The sequence below is a fragment of the Dicentrarchus labrax genome, unplaced genomic scaffold (assembly GCF_905237075.1).
Source record: "Dicentrarchus labrax unplaced genomic scaffold, dlabrax2021, whole genome shotgun sequence".
NCBI lineage: Eukaryota > Metazoa > Chordata > Actinopteri > Moronidae > Dicentrarchus > Dicentrarchus labrax.
The window spans coordinates 24,408,188-24,418,677 of NW_026136721.1; positions in this window are offsets into that span (position 1 = coordinate 24,408,188).

Genomic DNA, 10,490 nt, shown 5'->3' on the forward strand with positions numbered 1-10,490 from the left:
ACTGCTGCTAGAGCAAGGTTTGCACAATACACTGATCTGTGTGCCAATGTTATAATTAAAATAAAGTCCTACAGAAACAGGGCCCTAATTTAATATTGGCACAGAGATGCTGCCTTGGCAAAGTGAGCATTACATTATGTGAAATCTAATGCAGGAGGAAGGTTATAGAACTGAGCATGGTTTTGTATTTGATCTTATTCAAGATTTGTTCTGTGTTTGGTGTAGACATATCTCAGGATCAGGATCAAAGGTAGGTTTTCACATACGTGGTATTTGCTGTGGTATTTGCCGTGGTATTTTGGTGCATAACAATAACAATAGTAAGTAGAAAAGATAAAAAAGCATAAATATACATTATAAAATGTTTTATGTAGGGGTGTGCAAAAGTACACAGTATGAAGTATAATGATTATGTGCAATGTGCAAGATAGTAATCCAAAAGATACGCATTAATGTAATGCATTGAGACAGGTTTGTAGGTAATGGAATGATGGAACATATATTGATGATGGGGGAGTGTTAGAGACTGGGTCATTTGGCGTCCCAGGGTCTTGTTGAATGGGCATTCAGGATGAAACTGTTCTTGTGGCATAAAGTTTTTGTTCCAGTCTGATGACGAGGGTAGTGTCTCAAAGTTTGTGTCTGGCGTGGGATGGATCTTCCACAGTCGAGGACTCTGAGGTGACCCTGCTCGCCTCCGAGTCCTGGATGGATGGCGGATGGCAGACTGCAGCCAATCTTCAGTATTTACATAAAACAACACAAATCCCTCGTTTTCACAGAGCTTCCAACTTGCACCTAAAGATCTCCCCATTGACTTTAACCCAGTAAGGCTGAATAAGATACAGAAATTAAAATGAACAAGTAATAATAAAAGCAATTTGTTGATGTGTGCATGCATAACATTCAGTTTTGTCATTTTGTGAGTTGTATTCAGTAGCTTACCACAGAGATATGATAGGAAATAACGGGTCTCTCTTTCCCCTTATTTCCTGTCATACGCTGACATACAACAAAGATCCCTGTCCAAACGTAAACTGGGTATTAGTCACTTTAACATCTAGGCCACCAGTGCCAGAAATACGTTTTTAAAGTTTAAAATTGTGCACAAAAGTTTTCAGAAACTGTTTAGCAGCATTTTCGTCATTATGTTTTCCAGACATCGTGCTAAAAATGCATTTTGTCACTTGTGAGAATCTGCCCTTTTTCAAATAAGACATTTTGACATGCCATAGTAGGAAAATCACTGATTACTGAAATGTTACTGATATAATTATCAATGGCCCTGTTCTATCCCATTAAGACATGACTGTGAGCCAGCATGAACAGTATCAGGAGCCTGAAACTGAAATGGAATTCAGCCATCATAAATGTTATTATTTACACATGTCGAAATGTTTTATGTGAAAAAGGCTTATTAACCATTTTCACACTACTTAAATAGGTGCTGAAGGTTTGCCATGTCGATTAGCTAGACTTAGCAAAATGCTACTCTGTCTTGTCCTTTATCGTCCCCCCCTTTATTTGTTGCATAATGCATTTCTTCATTTTGTCCTGTGATTGATTATTGATTAGTTAGACATAAGCAGGCTTTTTTTTCAATCTTTTTCTGTGGATTCCTCTGAGGCATGCTTTTGATTTAGGGCTTTGAATGTCTGTGAATAATGTCTAGTTTTCCGGTAAACACTAGACATGCCTCGGTTTGTCATGGACTTAGAGTTAGGGTTAATTGCTCACTAGGAATATTCATAACAACTATTCCCTGTCAATTGAACAGAAATTTTAATTTAGACTAGTGGACTAGTCTAGAAGTAAGAAAACACTCAGAAAATTCAAAATTGATCACAAAGTAAAGACTGTAAACACACAATTGCACACACACAGCTAGACTTCACACTCAGGGGCAGTTTGTGACATTATTGACATTTACATGTCAGTAAATGTGTTGGGATACTACTGAAATGGGACAATATCTTTTAGTTAGATAGCGCCATGAATGATAAGTCAGAAGATGAAGATGCTGTTCATGTTATTAGACATAGAGAGCCTGTTTGGTTGTTGTGGTTAAGTTTTTATTATATATTGACTTTTCTTTGACTATGTAATGTTGCTGATTTTTGATTTTTCCTGTGAGGGTAAATAAATGTAGGTATTTTTCTCTAAATATCTGATCCAAGTTAGATAGATAGAGCCAACTTAATATCCATACACAATATACAGCATGCAAATCTTTGGCATCCTTACTTTTACCTACTTTATTTACTTATTTCTAAATTGCTATCTGGTCGTTTTTCTATAATGGCTTTTTGTAGAAATGGGTTACAACTAATTCGTTTAGGCTACATTTTCCATTTGAGCTCTGCCAATTGTCGATGTACCAGCCTGCTGCAGAGAGCTGAGTAAAATCTGTTTTGCTCAGAGAGAGCCCTCCCCACATCATCTTATTTTGATGCTATTGTTCCTGGTCCCAGATGTGAAAGTAATAGCTCTTCAACTCATTGACAGACACTTGCTGGGAATGAGGCTTTTAAGTTTCAAAATGACATAATGGAAAACTAAAAGAAGGCTGAAATTAAAATCATGGCATCTAAAGTGAAGCATTTTCTTCATCAAGCCAACCCCAGGTGCATCCCTTCCATGGCCAAGCATATAAATTGCAGTTTTCCCACATCGGTATTAACTACACAGCTGTAGAGAGGTGCCTGTATGCTTTGGCAACAGTGGTCTATCCATTTCAAACAGGATTTCATCACTATTCGAAGTTCCATCAATGCATTTTGCCCTGTTTACTTTGAGTCCCACTGAGCCTCAAAGTAAATTGTACACAATGCGACGGACAATAACACGCTCAGAAATGTCCTATGGTCAGAGAGCAGCCTTTTCATGTGATAACAGGCTCCGGATGGCAGTGGGGTTTTCACACGTGTCTAGCCAAGTGTTTCTGACAGGAGGAGGAATATAAGGCAGCCGGTCGAGCACACCAGCACTAACCACTTCAAAATGGAGCCTTTCATCTCTCCAGCAGTCACTGAGACATATCATTCAAGGCCTTTGAGGCAGTACACATTATGGTGCAGCAGACCAAAGGCCAGAGATGACAATACTTACAATCCCCAGGTCCACACATTCCAGTTAATCTCTGTCTTTAAGACATTTAAGCTCTTAATAAAGATTAAATTTATATATATATATATATATATAATATATATATATATATATATATATATGTTATATAATAACCAATATATATTATAGTTCATTCTTCATTCATGTTTTCACATAAATAGTAAGTAGTATTTAGTCTGAAATGTATTGACAAAGTTGCCAATCTACGGTAGACTAAGGCCAAATTCACACAAACAACTTTTGACTTATATAAAAGTTAGTTTTCTGTGTGAAATATGATACGTTATGTGAGCAGAATAGCAAAACATGTTTTAAGTGGCACTTGTGTATGTGTGTGGGTTTCCTACATTGGTCATTGTTGTTAATGATATCTTAATCACTCTTTTTCAATGTTTTAGAGAAAGCAGGCAACACAGTTTGAGTCCAAGCATCCATCTTTCTCAGCACTTACAGTGTATAGTTAAATAATTAATATCATGTACACACGTGTTCACTCTAATCCAGGAAAAATTAAACTTGGGGTTCTGCCTCTGAGAGCAGCAAGCTAAATGTTGGCGGTGGGGCCCCTTTGATTTCTAATTTGGAGTCAAATTGGAAAACGTAGAAATTGCCATTGTCGCACAACTTGCTTGGTTACATTTTTCATTTGTGTGTGATTGTTTGTAGTCAACAGGGAGCAGTACTTGATGTCTGCATTTGCATGGTGTACATTCTGCTGAATGTTCTTATTCTGAGTTACCACTGCGGGCGTCAGCCCTGTTTGTGAATGATTTCTGTGTAAACTGAGCCAATGCATTGCCTTAGAGAAGAGACTGATACCACCAGAAATAGAGAAATATGTTCATACCATAATACTGTGCCAAATGCAGTCACCACTGAGTTTTACCTTGACCATGCAGCTCTGTATTGTACCTGCAATTAAAATGGAAGAGGTTGATACAAAGCCTTGTGAAATTGCCACAGAAACCTCAAAATAAGACTTCTATTGATCTACTTTACAAATAATGGTAATTATTGAAGCACAAACACAGATTCCATAATCCTATTTGGTTGGAACATCAGCTGTTTGAAGAATGTATGTATGATGTAATTCTTAAGGATGAAGCAACATTTATACATTAAAAGGTTATAAAGAACCCTTTAAAATCCAGCCTCTTTAATCTATATACCAGTATTGTGCTCATTTTCCTGCTGTACTGCAGCACACCCCCATCTTTCCTTCATTTCTCTGGATGTCTCCAGAGGCCTCCACTTCAGAACAAAAACGACATTAATGAACTCTTTAGCCTGTGCAAAAGCTTTCAGGGAAAGCACAGTACAAAAAATACCTCTTAATGCTCTGTTTTTTCCTCTTGATTTTCTAAAACGATCAGAGACAATCCTGAGTCACTAATTTCTAGCAGTGATGGGAACATTTTGACTGCTTTATCCCCACAGAGTTGGGGAAATAGCGAGAGGGAGGCATAGAGAGCAAGATCATTCTGCTTTGACTGTCAGAGAGAGAGAATGGCGGGACTTGAATGAGCTTGGGGGCCCGCACTCTGGATTCTCTTTATAGCTCTGCCATCCCATGCAAAAAGGAATTTTGAATGTAGCTCCTACATATTTAATACACAACTTGTTTCACAGATGTTTCTCCAGACATTTTCTGCCTCATAAAAGAGGTTATATTATTTTTTAATAAGCCAACATCTCCTGTTGTTATGAGGATAGGCTATGAAGCCCATCAGTGTTGCTTTGATGTGAACGTTGACAGATAGATGCATAAGCTGGAATGACAGGGCAGAGGGATGCAAACACAATGCTTACATGCAACTTTGTGTGTGGTAATGCATGACGTGGGTAAGTTCAAGAAAAGTCCTACAATCACTTCTGTGAACAACTTATAGTATAGTACATAGTATAGTACTCTATCTATCAATCAATCAATCAATCAATCAATCAATCAATCAATCAATCAATCTATCTATCTATCTATCTATCTATCTATCTATCTATCTATCTATCTATCTATCTATCTATCTATCTATCTATCTATCTATCTATCTATCTATCTATCTATCTATCTATCTATAGTCCTCTTTGGCAATTTGCAATTTTATTGAAAACTTAAATCTCTAAATACTTAATCATCAGAATAGAAAGAATCAACAACCATTTAGGCAATAATGTTTCAAGCAAAATGCCAAAAAATATTAGGATTTTCCACTGTTCATAGGACAACAACAACAAAACGTAAAGAAAAGGGTTGGGTACCATTCACATTTGAACCAATACTGGTTCTAGTACCTGGAATTTAGTACCATTACCCAACAGTACCTTTCTTTTTTGGAAAAGGGGTTATGAAGCATGCAGCACCGCACTATCTTTCTATAATGTAAGATCAGTTCTTGTAGGCAAACACAAACTTATATGTGATGTGTGGGCTGGAGCCTGTCTGTATGGTTTCTGCATATTGATCACTGTTCAAAGACATGCAGATTTGGAGAATTGGACACTTAAATTAAGTGAAATTGCCTGTAGATGTTAATTTTAGTGAACGTGTTTGACCTGCTTTGGCTCTGTCACGGCTCTCGCCCGCTATGTGCTGGGGTATCCCATGCGCTCAAGCCCAGGTTGAAGGGGTTTACAGAAGATGGAGGGACAAAGATATCCATCTTTTATAACAGCTTAAGACATTTTAAATCTCAAAATAAACAGACTCTCCTAAAGAAGTAGTTGAGAGTTGACATTTTGCTGGCTGGCTGCTCTGTGTTACCTGCAGGCTTTATGGATGTAAATCTTGAAGTTGTTTCAGTATATCATTGAACACACCTGACTGGGCGCCCGGTTAGCTCATTCGGTAGAGCTGGCGACCCATATACGGAGTTGCTGCAGCGGCCGGGCTTCAAATCCGACCTGCGGCCCTTTGCGGCATGTCATCCCCTCTCTCTCTACCCATCTTTCCTGTCTATCTTCGGCTGTGCCTATCTAATAAAGGCATGAAAAGGCCAAAAAAATTACTTAAAAAAAAAAGAACACACCTTGACTTTGCTTGAACCCTCGTGCTCTTTTGTGTCTGCTTTACTTGGATTCAACTTAATCTTGTTTTTTTTCTTGAGACTGGCTAAGGTAAATTTAAATACAGCCTTGATGTATTGTGTGCATTTTTGATGCTCACACATTTATCAGTGATTCTTTTTGATTTAATGAATGCTTTTCCAGTTTTTAGGCTAAAAAAAAAAGGAGTCTGAACAGCCAAACTCATTTAAGTCATTGATTTAATTACATATCTTAACTCACTGAATTCCATAAGGGTATTTTAAAAAGAAATTTATAAGTCCATTTATAAATAGCAAAAGCCTCCACACAAAAGAGCAGATACATAGAGCTTAGAAGAGAAAAAAACTGTCATCACCTTGTCAAAGCTGCAGTCACGGGTTCTTGGGTCTCTGCTCCACTATTCTATGTATCTAACTCTTAAATCCTATTATACTTCCTTAAAGACTGGCTGCTTGCAATGAATAGGCCTACAATATACTTTTCTGGTTTTGCACAGTGGCCAATTTTTTAGTAGGTGGCTATTCCTCTCATCCAGCTTGGAGATGCCTTTGAGGAGCACCTTTGAAAGTGTCGGAAGTTTATTATAAGCCTTTTAGCAGAGTGGATTCATGCTGAGCTGTGAAAGTGCTGAAGAAGAGCATAACAGAGCTCGGGAGAAGGTTTGATCGTTCTGAATCGTTTAAACTACCACACTACATCTACTCTGTGCGTTTTAAGTGAAAGAGTCTTCAGGGATGGAGAGAGAGCAGACAGCACTACAGTTGTCTCATTTAATTACAGAATCTCTTCTTAAAAGTAGCTTGACAATGTCTGAGAACAGAAAACAGCACTGAAAAAGATGGAGGCTTCATTGGGGAAACTTGGATCGCTAACTCAATGCGCCCTGCACACAAGTCATTAACCTATCATCATTTAAAATCAATTCCACCAGTGTTCCACCTTTCTCGTATTGTTCTGAACCTCCTTTGCATAACACAGGTCTCATTAGCTTCAAAGCTTAAAAATCCATCTAAATCCTGTCTTCTCCCTTCCATGAATGCAATTAGTGGGTGAATCTGGTGAAATAAAGACTCTTAACTTTCGTACTGATCCAGTCAATCTATTCATGGAAAGAGCTGCAAATCCTAATATTTTGTACAGGATATAATAATGAAGTTAGAACTAGACCATGGAAGATGGAAAGTTGTCATTAGTGTTGATGGGGGTGTGGGGGATTGTGAATGAAGACCAGTGGGTTTAAAGGAGCTGAAGCTTCAAACAGGGATTTTCCAACTGTAATGAACTCCTGTTATTTTATTTTTTTTGTTGTTTATAAAAGAGTAAGATGTACAATACGTTTTTAGTTTTGTAGCATTCTGAATACATCTTTGAAGCTCTTTTATTATTGATTTGTGCTGTACTTAATGTACTACAGAACCTGTTATCTTTTTTTATATCCATATTTCCTAAATATGGTATATTAGAAAAAGAAAAAAATTAGAATTTTCTGTACTTCTTTACATATGTTGGAGAAGTGCTCCAGAACAAGCTGAAGAACAAGCAATAAAAACGAGTTTTGCTGTATGTATGTAAAGACAAAGTCAGGATAATACATAATTTAACAATAATTTTAAATCAATTGACAAAATAATGAGGCATCTATAGAAATCTAGGGTAAGGTTTCTCACTTCATAGATATAATCTGCCCCAGAAACCCTAGACCTGGCATGTAAATATACTGGAATGGTGAAAAGAGCTGATGATGGACATTGGCAGACCAGCTAGAATGGTAGCTGATTATCTCCGGCAGCCGTGACAGAGCCAGAACGCATTGCAGCAAAGCCCTAATTGTGACAGAGCACTGAATCAAGTTATGTAATATGTAATAAAACTATTAACTATCATGCTAAGTCATGCCACCCTGTGAAAATGCAGATCTCAGAAAACTGAGTGCTAAATTACTGTGGCCAACTCCAGCTGCCTGGCACAGAGAGCTTTAGCGACTGTCAGGGAAGTCTCTGCTCCTAATGCAGCCCAGGCACTAAGCAACATAATGGATTGACTATTGTATTTGACTGTGCAGTGTCTCTCAGTCTTAGTTCCAGCTGTAAACTGGAAGAGATGAATGACATGTGCCATTATAATTCATGAAGCAGTGCTTCTGTAAGTAGCCATTGAGATTCAAAGTGGGGATATCCAGGCAGTGCAGACACATCCCCATCATTATCTGCATAATATGCTGACAAGATTAGAGATCTGGATTTTGTTAAATCCGGATCGAGCGTCCAGTCGTCCCACTGTCCTTCATTTACTGCAGAATTAAATCATGTTTCTGCTCTGTTAAACTGGTATACAAAGAAACTTGTAACATGCAAACATTTTTAGCTATAGTCAGTTGTATTTTCTTCAAATCATTCATGATAGGATTAAATGCTTCATCTTTGGAACTGAGCCACAAAATATGAATGTGCAAAGTTGTGTTAGTGGATAGGATTTGGAGGACATGATTTCTTTCTGATGAATAAATCTACAGTTGTCTGTTGCACAGCCTTCTGGGCATGTAAAGATTGAGCAAGGTGCCTTAATACAATATGGTACCATGAGTAAAATATATAGTTGGATTACCTTGAGCTGGTTTAAAAAAACAACTATCTTATTTTGAAGAAAATTTGAGAATATAATGAAAATTTTTGATTTTGTATGTATTGAGACATCTCATAGAGCAACAACATTGTGTCTCAGACCTCCACCATAGAGGCAGCTCACTGAGGAGTGATGGTTCAAATCTATAATGTAATGTAACTGCAGACTGCAGTCCTGATTGGCAGACGCTATTGTGTAATTGCACCGTTATTGTGTGTGTGAGCTGTAGTTAAATGCAGTACATGTAATATAATTCTTGAGGCAGCAAAACAAACTATGTGTCATACAATAATTGGCCTTTTTCCATCGTTCTGTGAGCAGCTGTGCTCTGATTTTATGCCGCACACAGCAAGTCTGTAAACAGCGACAGTTTAAAGTAACTTTGGTTACCTGGCTGAGAGGTTGGAGGTTTTCAGCTGCAGCCTGTCTGCTAACAGCTCACTGCGACTGCTCCTTCTTGTTCCATCTCAAACTGATCCACTGTCAAAAAATGAAAAAAAAAATATAATAAATACTGCTGTCTTGTTTTCTAGATGCATTTTAGATTAACGTTAGCGGGCAGCTAGTTTCAAGCTCACAGACAAACACATTGCATTTTCTGTGAGGGCTGCTTCATATTAAAAGTCAACTCATATTTTGCCAGTTAAATGCTTTTAATGTGAAGCTATAGCAGTAGGAAATGTTCAGGTTTTTTTTGCTTAAGCAGTAGCTTAATACTGCCTTTCTCTGGGCATTTTGCCACCGATAACCAGTTTATAATACTGTAAATATATAAATATATAAATACTTTCATCAGTGGCCATTCTGTGGACCGGATGGGAAGCTTTGGCGGGCCGGATGTGGCCCTGGCATAGAGGATAGGACAGTAATGCCAACTGGGCCATAAAGTATGCTATTGTCTATTTAGGCCTTGTCCCAATTCTCCTCCTTAATCCCTGTCCTTGTTTCAGAGTCACTCTCCAAAAATAGATCTGTGAGAGGTTGCGGTCTAAACTCTTGCAACAAAGGTGTGAAGGGATGCGTCTGTTATTCTTGTGGTGTTTAAGAGCTGGTAGGGTTGCAACAGTATTTGTGTTTTGTGTGATCTGAGAGACCCCTTAGCGGCAGAAATGACATAGTACGTTTAAAGGAATAAAAACAAGTAGTTGTAGTTTTGTTTTAGTTATTTTTAATTTTTTTAATAACACTAATACAGTAGAATTCAGTTTTTATACCACAGTGTACCATGATATTGGTATACTGCTTCAACTGTAATATTAGCAGGTTCAGAAGTTATGAGCAGCCCTTGATGTCAGACAAGTGGAAGTGAAAAAAATCAAAAGGGCAAAGGTCAAAGACAAGGATGAGGGGACATTACTCTTCACTGTATCAGATGATCAAATCGATAGAATATTGCTCTACAAAGTTTAAAATAGGATTTATTTGGACAGCAAATTCAAACCTTGGAAAAGCTTCTGTATACAGTACATTTTCACTTTTTGCTCTTTGTGTTCCTCTGGGGCTGCTTCACTTACAATAAGACAGAAACTGGCACAAATATTAGATTCGGATACTGCACCCATATCCCAACGCTGTGCACATGACAGAAACTGTCTTATGTTCTTATCTTAGATGTTGACAATTTTAATTTTCAAATTTAAATTTTTATTTTTCTGAAAAGTTTTTTTTTTCACATTGCTTAAAATCAAGAAGACCTCACA